Below are 12,468 nucleotides of genomic sequence, written 5' to 3' on the forward strand. Positions count from 1 at the left end.
GGATTAGCATGGATGTTAGCTCAGGGCTGATCTTTCTCACACACACACACAAAAAATCTATATGCCTTACTGATCCTATACACCCTGGGTTGATTGCAACTTTGGGCAATGATGTGATGTAGTAATTTATCAAATTCTAGAATATTACTCTTTTCTGGTTCTATGTCACAGAAACCTATCTGATTTTGGAGAATTGGAGAAAGAAAGCATGATAAAGTGAAATTAATATATCTTTAGTGACCGTATTTCCTTCCAATGGTCTATTTAGAGAAATATTCTGGGACATCGAATTTTCTTTGAGCATATATTGAAAGATTGTAGTCATATTCTTTTCTCAAAACTGAAGTGAGGACAAACTATTTTAGTTTCTTGAAGATCTGTTTCCTCTTGAAGATGTCAGAAAGAGTTTACCTAAATTCCAAAATTTGTTCTGATTTTTCACAAACTCTTTTATTGATTAATTCATTTCATTAGGTTGATCTATTGAAGTTTCTGATTCATAATTTTTTTTGTGTGTGTGAAGAAGATTAGCCCTGAGCCAACATCCGATGGCAATCCTCGTCTTTTTTTTTCCTGAGGAGGATTGGCCCTGGGCTAACATCTGTGCCCATCTTCCTTTACTTTATATGTTTTTCAAAATCTTTTTGAAAAACAGCCACAGCATGGCTTGATAAGTGTGCATCGGTCTGCACACAGGATCCAAACCTGTGAACTCCGGGCCGCCCAAAGCAGAGCATGGGAACTTAACCGCTATGCCACCGGGCCAGCCCCTGTAATATTTTAATTTCTTGAATATATACTTACTCTTGAAGATATGAGAACAAGATTTATTCAAATTCTGAAATGTTTTCTAATTTTTTTCACAAACTCTTCTATTATGAAATTTAAAAAAATTTTGAGTGATTCTTCTGTTGAAGTTTAAATGATTTCTCTTAATTCATTGCTCAGAATATCAGGAAAGTCTTTTCATTATTCTTTGTACTATTCCTTTGTACACCTGAAAACAGTCTCATCTCTGGCCATTTTTTTTTTTTCTCCATAGGAATAACAAAAAATTTCCACTCACGGGTTTTCCTCAAGGCATTCATCTTTTCATTTGTGCAAAGCTTGCTCATAGAACTGTAAAGTTGAAATTTTCCCTTTGAATATGCCAAAAACCTGCTGACTTATTAGATGAGAAATAAAATGATAATTATTAAATAAGTCTATTTATGTTGCCACGTGGAGATGTAATAAGCTTTCTCTGGCTTCATTAAATATGGTCGCTTTGTGAGACTCTACCTGTAGGAGCACTCACCTTCTTCCAATGTGCTGAGAATACAGAGATGGCCAGAGCCCTGATGGACTGCCATTCTCCTAAAATAAATAACTGTGATTAACCACTAGTCAAACATCTATTTCCTTTTTAAAACGCTGTAGAATACTGCCATTTTAGTCTCTGATACCACTTGGGAGAAATTTAAGCACCATCTTTTAAGAAATTATCTACACGAGTGTATTTGATTACTTTACCTTCCCTCAGATTTTCTCCTATGGGGAGGAAGCCCTTTTCCACAAAGCAGAGAGAGTACAAATTAGCCATGTTATTTTTCTGTAAATAATATGCATTGAGGCACAATTTATATATTATAAAATGCACTGGGTATACACATTTTTAATCACCCCAAAAGTTTCACTCACAACCCTGACCAAGACCCTAGCAACCACCAATCCTCTTTCTGTCACTTTAGATCAATATCACCTGTTTTTACCTGTAATATAAAGAAATACATTCAAGATACACTCTTTTGTGTCTGGGATATTTCACTAAGCACAATTATTTTGAGATTCATCCATATTGTTATGTGATTCTGTAGTTTATTCCTTTATATTCCCGCATAGTATCCCACTGTCTGCATACACCACATTTTGTTTATTTTCAGCTGTTAAGGAAATTTCGATTGTTTCCAGTTTGGGGCTATTATAAATAAAGCTATTATGACCACTCATGTAGAAGTCTTTTTCTGGATACATATTTTAATTTCTCTTGTGCAAATACTTAGGAGTGAAATTGACTTATCTTATGATAAGTAAATGTTGAGCTTTATAATAATCTGTCACTATGTTTTCCAAAGTTGTTATATGTATTTTACACTCTCATAATTGATTTATGAGAATTCCAGCTGCTCTTCACCATACTTGGGTGCTGATATTATTTTTAATTTTAGTCATTCCAATGAATATGTAATGGTATGTCACTTTGGTTTTAATTTGCATTTCTATGGATATTAATGACGATGAGTACTTTTTAAGTATTTCTTGGCCTTTTGTATACCTGCTTTTTAAAAGTGTGCAAATTATTTACTCATTTTAAAATCCTCTTATTTTTGAGTTGTAGCAGTTTATGTATATTCTATACATCAAGTGTATGTAATATACATAATATATATGTGATTTTCTTGTAATCTGTTTTCTATTTATTTTCTTCAGAAAATCTTTTGAAAAACATAAAGTTTTAATTTTGAAGTCCAATTTATAATTTTTTTCTTAATGACTTGTAGGGTTGGTTTGCACTATCTAGGAAATTTTGGCCTTTGCAAAGTCACAGATATTTTCTTCTGTTCATGATCCATTTTGGCTTATTTTTTTTTGCATGCAAAAGTAATGACTATGTTTTTCAAATACCTCTGTAGGTTTTCTAGCCTCATTTCTCTATTGAAATATCATGTTACTTGTCAAATCAACTTACCATATATGTGTGAATTTATTTCTATACTCTCTTTTCTGTTCTGTTGATCTGCATGTCTAGCCTTACTCCAATTCACATTGTCTGAGTTAACATAGTTCTACAGTGAATCTGAAATTTCATAGTTGGGATCATTTAATTTTATTCTGTTTTTTTAAAATTATTTTGGCTATTTCAGGTCCCTGGCATTTCCATATTCATTTTAGCATTGGCTTGTCAAATTCTACAAAATGACTTTGTGGATTTGATTGGAATTATCCCAAATCTATAGAAAATTTAGGCAGAAAATAACATTTTAACAATATTGAATCTTCTAACTCAAGTACATGGTACATCTCCCTGTTATTTAGATTATCTTTCATTTCTCTTGGAACTATTTTACAGTTTCCAGTGTGCACTTACACGTTTCGTTAAATTTATTCTCAAGAATTTCATGTATTTTATGATATTTTAGATTTTAAAAAATTTTTATTTTCCAATTTTCTTTTTCACTGGCATATATAAGTGCAATTGAATTTTATATATGAACTTGTATGGTGCTATTTTTTAATGAACATGGTTAAATAAGTCCTGAGTATTCTCTTTTCTGCTTGTGGATTACTCAATCTTTATTTTAAAATTATTTGTAAGTCTATATCTGAATTATTGATGTCACCTTTCGTGGGGCTCCCTACACTAATGCAGAAAAATGTCTGAAGTCTTGTTTTTGGAATTTCCCTTACTGTGTTCTGAAATTATCATTTTGTAGCTTGTCCAATCTTACGTTTCAAGGCTCAGGGGATAGTTCATCAGTTAGATTAGTTGATACCATAGATTCTAATTGCCAGGCCAGTGTGAGGCAAAAATGATTTGGGTTTTTTTTTGTATCCTCTGCTTCACTGATCTTCCTTTCTTTCTCATGAGGCACACAACCTATTTGACGTTAAGAAGTGATTTGGCCACTTTGTACCTCGATTTCTCTAGCTGTTTAAGGGATGGAATGAGATTACAAATCCACAGGTGCTTACTTACCCGCGTCAGAGGGAGAATAAGAAAGGAAATATGTTCATGAAATGAATGGGAGAAGACAGAAGAACCACATTCTGGATTTAATTTATTTTACAATACCTTATTCCATTCTTGCGTCAAGTTACAATATAAAAAAGGTTTGCACAGTAAAATAATGCAGAACTATTTTTAAGTTTGTCTTGTCCAAGAATATATTTGTCTATATTTTTCAAAGCATTAAATAACTACTTTCATAAGATGAAGATAGCTATGGTTCTTACATATCTTTTGACCTAGGCAGACCATACAAGGTATAAAGTTTTAAGAATCGGCATGGGAACATGAGTCTAGGTGAGGATATACACCTAAAGAGGGATATAAAACACTGTAGAAAGTTAATCAGTATGCTGATGTGTGTGAAATATGGGCCACATTCATACAGAAAGATGTTTTATCAGCCTTCGTTATATAAGGAATATGTTTTGTCAAGCCTGTCTACCACGGGCACCAAATTTTTGACTGAAATTGCCAACTAAAGTTAACCTGGCCTAATTCTATCCATAATGATATGTAAAAGTGATGTATGTCAGACAACTCTAATTATACCAAAAAGATAAACCAAGCCTGGCTATAACCACACTGTGCAAAGAACTATATAAAATGTACTATGCAGGTAAAAAGCAGAAAACTCTATACCTAGGTACATGGTGCAACTAAATGTGTGCCTTTAACCCCTGTTTCCTAAGGAATTGGGAAATCCTTACCGAGACGACATTAAAGAAAAACATACTATATTTACGCTTCTGTGAAACTTTTCATTTCTCATCTTCTTTGTTACTGGAAATTAAGCTCATTTACAATAAAGATCCTCTCCCTTGCTTACAACCAAATTGTCAGCCTCTCACAGAATGCTTTATCCAGGACTTGGACCATTTTGAGTGCTTAACAAATGCTTGTTGAATCAATACGTATGTTTTTCTTGATCTCCGTTGTTTGGAGTTTCCCTCCAATACCCTTCCACTAAAATCTGTTTTATTCCTTCATATATTTCACTTATTTGCATTGAAATAAAGATTTATTGAGCATTTACATATACCAGGATCTATGCTAGGTTTCAAGGAAACAAAGATGAAAGGCAAATAAAACCAAATAGAACAGATGGTGTCCTAAGTCCAGAAACTCTTCATTCTCAATTGATCATTAGTAACTCTTTAACTAGAGACCTGGTCTGCCTTCTTTTCTCTACAGCTATTGCTACAGCAGTAGATCCACAGTACCTGAAGTTCCAATTCATAACATACAGTTTCTATCTCCAAGGCTTTGGGTATATTAGTTTCTTTCCCATCAATTGCCATACTTCCATTACTTTGTCTAATAATTCTTACGTTTGCTACATTTCAAATTTGACTTCTCTTTGAAACATATTTCTCAGATTCTGGACCCTGTCTCTCTGTGCTACAATAATTCCCATCATCTGATTTCCTTCCTTTGGGTGATTAGCTGTTAGATTTTGTCCCTAGAGGGTCCTGAAGGGAACATCTCATTAATCTATATTACACAATATGGTAGAGCTCACTGTATATTTATTGAATTACTGAATTATGAAATGGAGATTTACTGAAAATTGAGATTTCTTCCCATTTGCTGCACAGTGTCCATTGCCTATTACCCTGAGAATGATTTCTCTATATCCTACCATATGAGCAGGGTTCTCCAGATAACAGAACCAAGAGGACATCTACCTATTGAATTCTCTATCTATTGATCTATCTATCAAGAGAGTTTATTTGTTTTTTTGTTTTTTTTTTTTTTTTGGTGAGGAAGATTAGCCCTGAGCTAACATCTGTTGCCAATCCTCCTCTTTTTGCTGAGGAAGATTGGCCCTGGGCTAACATCCATGCCCATCTTTCTCTACTTTATATGTGAGATGCCTGCCACAGCATGGCTTGATAAGTGGTGCATAGGTCCGCACCTGGGATTCAAACCTATGAACCCTGGGTCACTGAAGCAGAACATGTGAGCTTAAACACTATACCACCGGGCTGGCCCCAAGAGAGTTTATTTTAAGGAATTGGCTCACATGATGGTAGGGGCTGGTGAGTCTAAAATCTTTAGAGCAGGCTGTCAGATTGGAAATTCAAGGATGAGCTCATGTTACAGACTTGAGTCTAAAATCTGCAGGCTAGAGACTCAGGCAGAGTTGTAATGTTGCAGTCTTGAAGCAGGATAATGCCTCGTCAGGAAACCTCTGGCTTTGTTCTTGAGACTTTCAACTGATTGGACGAGGCCCACCTACATTATGGAGAGCAATCTACTTTACTCAAAGTCTACTGATTTAAATGTTAATCTTATCTAAAAAGTACCTTCACAGCAACATCTAGACTGATGCTTGACCAAACAACTTGGAACAATAGGCTAGCAAAATTGACACATATAGTTAACCGTCACAGCTGCTATACCCTATGTCTTTCTGTTCTTCCAGCTATATGATTTTTACTGACTCATTTAATAAAGGCATTTTATAAATAACCTTAGAAATTGGTGGAACAAGAAGAGCTTTCACACTGTGTACAACAGGGAAAGGACTCTCCCCTGTGCATAAGTCTCGAATCATAAGCTACTTCCTGTGCCTTCTTCTGACACATTGCTTCTAGTGTTGGCTGCATATTTTAAAGGCATTCTGTCTCCATATACACCTAAAACACCTGTTAACAACGTGTTTGTTTTGCTGGAGGCTGTTCCCTTGTGGAGCCAATCAGGTGTATATTCTCTAACTGGAAAACATCCAAATTGGAGGAACACCAACTTCCAGTGCTAAAATATTTTCAGAGAAGAGAGGCACAGGGATTAAATGATGGAAGCGTATAACAATTTAAAAACATAGGAATTGAGGTCTTTTAACAACAACAAAACAATATGAGGTAACATTTTTATAATGCTTCCTCTGTGCCAGCATGTGTAAAGCATCCTAAGTGCTTCACATATATTGACTCATTAATTCTCACAAAACTGTCACAAAAATAAATATTAGTTTCTCTGAACAGATGAAGAAATAAAAGGTTATAAAGTTTAAGTTATTTCTAAGGTTACATAGGCAACACTTTGAAGCGATAGTATCAGTTAGCTATTGCCGTATTAATGCTGCACAACGCAGAATCCCAATATTTATTGGATTAACTCGGTGGCTGATGGCAACAATTTCTTCTCCATCACACATCAGTGTGAATTGGCTTGGTGGATCTTGCTATGGGTCCTCACGGAGGATTGGGCTCAGGTCTACTCCACGTGCAGAGCTCAGCCTGAGAGGGCAGTGGCAGCTTTTCTCGTGGAGATGGCAAGCCCAATTGTACATGCACCCTTTACTCCTCTGGTTATGCCATATATGGTAACATCCCTAGGCTGACGCAAGTCACATGGTCACAATCAAAGTCAAGGGCAGATTTGCAAAGTCCCATGGTAAAGGATGTGGGTACAGAAAGGGGTGAAGAATTTTAAAGTATGCTTCTATTGAGTGCCTTTGAGACCTAAGAAATATGCCAGTGACTTTACATATTCAATTCCTTCATTCACCACTATATATCTATAAGGTAGATAGTATAACTTTCAGTCTATAAAATGATAAAACTGAGCCTCAGAAAGGTAATTTTCTGAAGGCTATACAACTAATACTATGGTTCCATATATTAAACTATTCTGATAACATGGTCGTGGCCTACACGACCAAAATTCTTTGAAAGATCTTACCATATATATGAATTTCAGTTGATCTTATTTCAACATTTAGTATTTTTAAATTTTAGTTCTCTATGTTGAAAAATTAATATAAATGAGATCGCACTTAAGAAGTGGCACAATATGTTGGAAACAGGTTGCTTCCCTTCTAAGCAACATTCAAAGCTGGATAATATGAAAAGATAAAAGAGAGAGAAGCTTGAATTTAGGAGATCCCTCAAATAGTTATAATTTGGAAAATATTTAATCTCTAAAATAGTGGAAAGTTCCCTAACAGTATATAAATAATTCTATTAATAAGAATTTTTCAATGAGATAATTTATGGAAATCCCGATTTAGATATTATTCTGACTAACTTACTTGCTTCTGGCTCCGTTATGTTATGGAGATGTATTAGCATTGTTTACATAAAACTGCACTAATTATTTTATCAATAAAGCCATCTTAATTTTATGGTCCTTTGGGGACTCTTCTTTAACAGCAATCTGCCCTACTATGCTTATACCACTCTATCTTCAATTTCAGTCTAATGAGAATTTAAATATACTTTCCAGAATCTTGAAGAACAGCAGACCATTCAAGAAACCCTAGGGAATTACTTGGCTTTTTCTCCAGCCAGAATCTCATCTGTCCCAACAGTGGAATCTGCGAAGATCAAGAGATATTCATCAATGGGTGCAGGACTCGACTGAACTGTAGGAGAACCAACAGCAGTTTTATTCTCTTGCCTTTCACACACTTTACTGCCTCGGTCCTCCTGGAAATGGCAGCAGATGCAGAACTGAGTTCCTGTGATCGCCAAGGGACAGGGATAACATGAGTGCCTTCTTTCTTCTCCCCATTCAGGACCTGGCACAAGAAGGAATGGATTCTGAATGAACACTTTCCCCACTTAAATAACTCATATTTGTTTGTTCATCCTTTGTAAAGGTAGAGCTTGACAAGTAGAAAGACTTGCATTTCTGAATGACAAATGTAACAGAGAAATAACTTTTATGGAGCATTCACTGTGTTTTAAACAGTATCTTAATTACTTTACTTGTATTTCATTTAAAACTCACCATTGCCTTGAAGCAGATATGTTTTACCCCCATTTTACAGAGATTTAGTAAATTTACCTGAAAACTTTAGTAAATATATCAAGCAGATAGCAAAGAAAGGGTTTTATTACAGGCAGTCTGACTCCTGGCCCCACGCCCTCAACCTTTATGCTTTGTCCTTATAACAGATGTAGCCAGTGGGTGGTGTGGGAGGCTATAGGAAGAAATCCTAACCCAATGAGATGGACCCTGGAGTAAGGTCTTGTGGAAAAGATGATGTGCTTAGATTTATTAAGGGGGCAGTGTGGGGTAGTGGTTACATTCGATGTCTCTGGAAGCAGACTGCCTGTCTTCTATCCTGGCTTCACCATTTACTGGCGATGGCACCTTGAGCACATTTCTACCTCTCAGTGCCCTAAATTCTCAATTTCCCCATCTGTAAAATAGGTATAAAGTTACTTATCTCACTGTTTGTGTGAGGGATTAATGAGAAAGTTAATCTAAAACATTTGGTACACAATTTAGTGCTGAATAAACATTAGCAAAATTATTGACAGTTAATTGTGAGTTGGCTACTTGAAAGGAAGGAGAGGAGCGAGCTGGTAAGGAGGGTGTTACAGGCAGAACGACTGGAAGGCTCTTTCTCTGCACCTTAATTTTTTGTTTGTCTGTAAAAAGGAGGAGAAAAATTTGGCTTAAGGTAAAGAATAAATAGTTGAGAATTTGTCTAAGATGAAAGAGAGGGGTTTATTTATATATTAGGAAAAGAGAAAGTAGAGATGGAGATATTAAATATGACGGCTGCCCTCTGAGAGTCTGTACAATGTGGCTTCCAACAATGGGGATAAAATAAATGTGACCTTTAAAACAAGTTTGTTCCTCTATATATGATTAAGGTATACATTCTGAGTGAAGACTGTGCTGTTGAAGAGGCCAACAATTATGTAGATTTGTGAGAAAGCTGATTCATTGACAAATCGTGCACACGTTTTTGAATTAGATGACATAGCATTTTAATTTCATCATTTCTTATCAACTTTGAATAAGTTACTTTGAATAAGTTATTCATCTTCTCGAAGTTTTACTTTCTATTGTAAATATACAATAAAAGGACTATTAATTATGTGACATATACACACAAATAGGGATATAAAAATTAAATTTACATTTTGAAAAAAAATAACCAAGCAGTAGAGCGTATTCATTCATTAACCTTGTAGGAAAAAACCTGCATGTCCCTCCCTCCACTTGGCAGCTCTCTCTTTCCAACCTCTCGCCCCAGAAATAATGTTGTGTTTTTGTGTTAATTTCTCTGTTTTTCTTTATGGTTGTACTCTGTATGTATAAATCCCTTGACAGTACAATATAGTTTTGCTTTGTTTCTGTGAAAATCATGTTGACTTCTTGTTCTTTGACTTGCTTCTTTTGCTTAACGTTATGTTTTTGGGCTTGCTCTGTGTTGAATATAGAGCTTTCGTTCATTTATTTTCTATATTGTACAGTGTTCAATGGCATGAATATACCAGAGTTTATTTATTATTTGTGTATTATACTGTCAGTGGACAATTCCACCCTCCCACACCCCGAAGTGTGTCAGCAATGTACATTCCAACGTGTATCTCTCGGCATCTAGATACATACCTAGGAGTAGATTTGCTGGATGTTATGGTGTGTGCATCCATAACTTCATTAGGTAATTGATGCCTGACTCTTTCCAAAAGAATCTATAAATTTATACTCCCATTAGCAGTGGAACTTCTCATTTCTTTTAGACTGTTTTTATTGCCAGTCTTTATTTTTTATCAATCTGGTAGTTTTGCAATCTTATCACATTACGATTTTGATCTGCATTTTCCTAATTATTGAAGTGGTTGACTATCTTATCATACGCCTATTGGCCATATGCGCCTCCCCTTTGTAAAAATCCTATTCAAGACTCCTAGCAGTTGTTATTTTAATTGGTTCTGGGTACTAGATCTCAATTGGTTATACATGTTGTGGATATCTTGGCTCAGTGTGTGTCATATTATTTCACTCATTTATATTATCTATGGAGAAACAGATATTCTTAATTTTGATGTAGTCAAATTTATCAATGTTTTCCTGTATGGTTAGTATTTTGTGTGCCTTATTTAAGAAAATCTTAATATTGTCTTCTAAAATTTTTGTTGTTTTTCCTTTATTATTAATTTTTCAATCCACCAGGAAATGATTTCTGTGCGTGGTGTGAGGTGATGGTAGGTGGTGACCATGAAAATGTGCCACTCAAATCTCCTGCCTTGAGGAGTGTAATTAAGGGACGACTCTCTGAGTCTATTTCAATCGTGCTGAGGACACAATTCCTAATGAATTAGCATGGCAGAGACACTAAGACAGGCCCATTCCCATGAAATAGCAGACACCTCTTATTTGTGACATTGACTCAAAGGCACCCCATTAAAAATTGAACTTCAGTATGGGACTCTTCCTACCAAGCTCTGCCTTCCCTCTTCCTCCCTCCCAGGGGTCATACTTGCACTACAGTCTGATGTCTCTCTCTCTACCTCCTCCATCCCATCCTATTTCCCTTTTTCACTCCTAAGTGTTTCTCCCAATAAATCTCTTACATGGCAATTTTTTATGTTTGCTCCTTGGAGGATCTATTTTTATTTTATATTAGTTTTTTCATACAGATAACCAATTGTCCCTACATCTAAGCTTCAGTTTTCTTATCTGTAAAATGAGATTTTTAACATCTACCCAATGTTTGCTCTGAGGGTCAGAGAGCTAAAGCATTAATCACAGTGCTTCAGAATGTTAGCTACTATTTTTATTTCCATTCCTCATGGTGTCCTTTTCAAAACGTGGATGAAATGTAGTCTGGTTGTCATGGACTCAGTCTACTCTTGGGTGAGCTTGAGCACAGAGTGTCTCTGTGTGTTTGGGCAAGCCACTTGACATTAATGAGTCTCTCCTTCACCACTGAAAAAGCTAAAAGAAGATAATCTTCTCTACCTAGTTGATTAGTTTGTTGTAGCTAATTAGTTACCGTATTTGACATTTTTTTTGTAGTTTGTAACTAATCAAATTTGTTAATATTGAAAATATTTTTAAGACTGTGAAGAATTATCTGAAAGTAAGTGACAATCAGGCATTAGTAATTGGAAACTAATAATTACAAGCTAGTACTATACACAGGGTCATCATGTATTTGCTTACATCCTTTCCACCTATTCCATGGCTCCAGAATGCCAAGTTTAAATAAATTGTATGCAGGTGAATTTACCTCAGTGATAGATAAAGGCAAGTAGTAGATACATAGAGATATTAGTAATAAATATTTCTTTACTCCATAATGGAAGCTTTACTTGACAAGAAGCGTATAAATTGCAGCTATACATTTATAAATTATGTAGTGATCAGAAGAAAAGCTCAGATGTGCAGAATATAGTTTTATCTTTCTTGATTTCTGTTTTGATAGTCTCTTTATTTTGATAGCACACAATATAACATCCAAGAGTTGCAAACTTTGAAAAATGATATCAAGTACTCACACTGAATATAACCACATTTCCAATATTTAGGCATTGCATAGACTAGCAATAAGAAATATGGAGGAGGATGTTGTTTTCCAGCAATTACAGATATTGCCTCAAACTTCAGAGATATGATTCAAAACTTATTTATGATTTAATTTTAACTTCTCCATTACAATCAGCGTTATTATGTTTATCTTTGATATTTCTATGTATCTCAATATTTTTCTGTATTGAATTCCATTTCTGCAAATATTGGTTCTTAAAAAGTTCTCCATGTAAATACAAAGGCAAAGATTTTCAATATCTAGTTACTGTATACAGTGCATCAATTGCTTACCTCAAGAAATATTCGACACAAGACTTCAGTGTGCCAAATAATATAGTGAGTTCTAAAATGATTAGTACAATGGAATTCTACTAATTTATGATTGCATGTGCATATATTTCTTATTGATTCTCAGATAA

The sequence above is a fragment of the Diceros bicornis genome, chromosome 22 (genome assembly GCF_020826845.1).
Source record: "Diceros bicornis minor isolate mBicDic1 chromosome 22, mDicBic1.mat.cur, whole genome shotgun sequence".
NCBI lineage: Eukaryota > Metazoa > Chordata > Mammalia > Perissodactyla > Rhinocerotidae > Diceros > Diceros bicornis.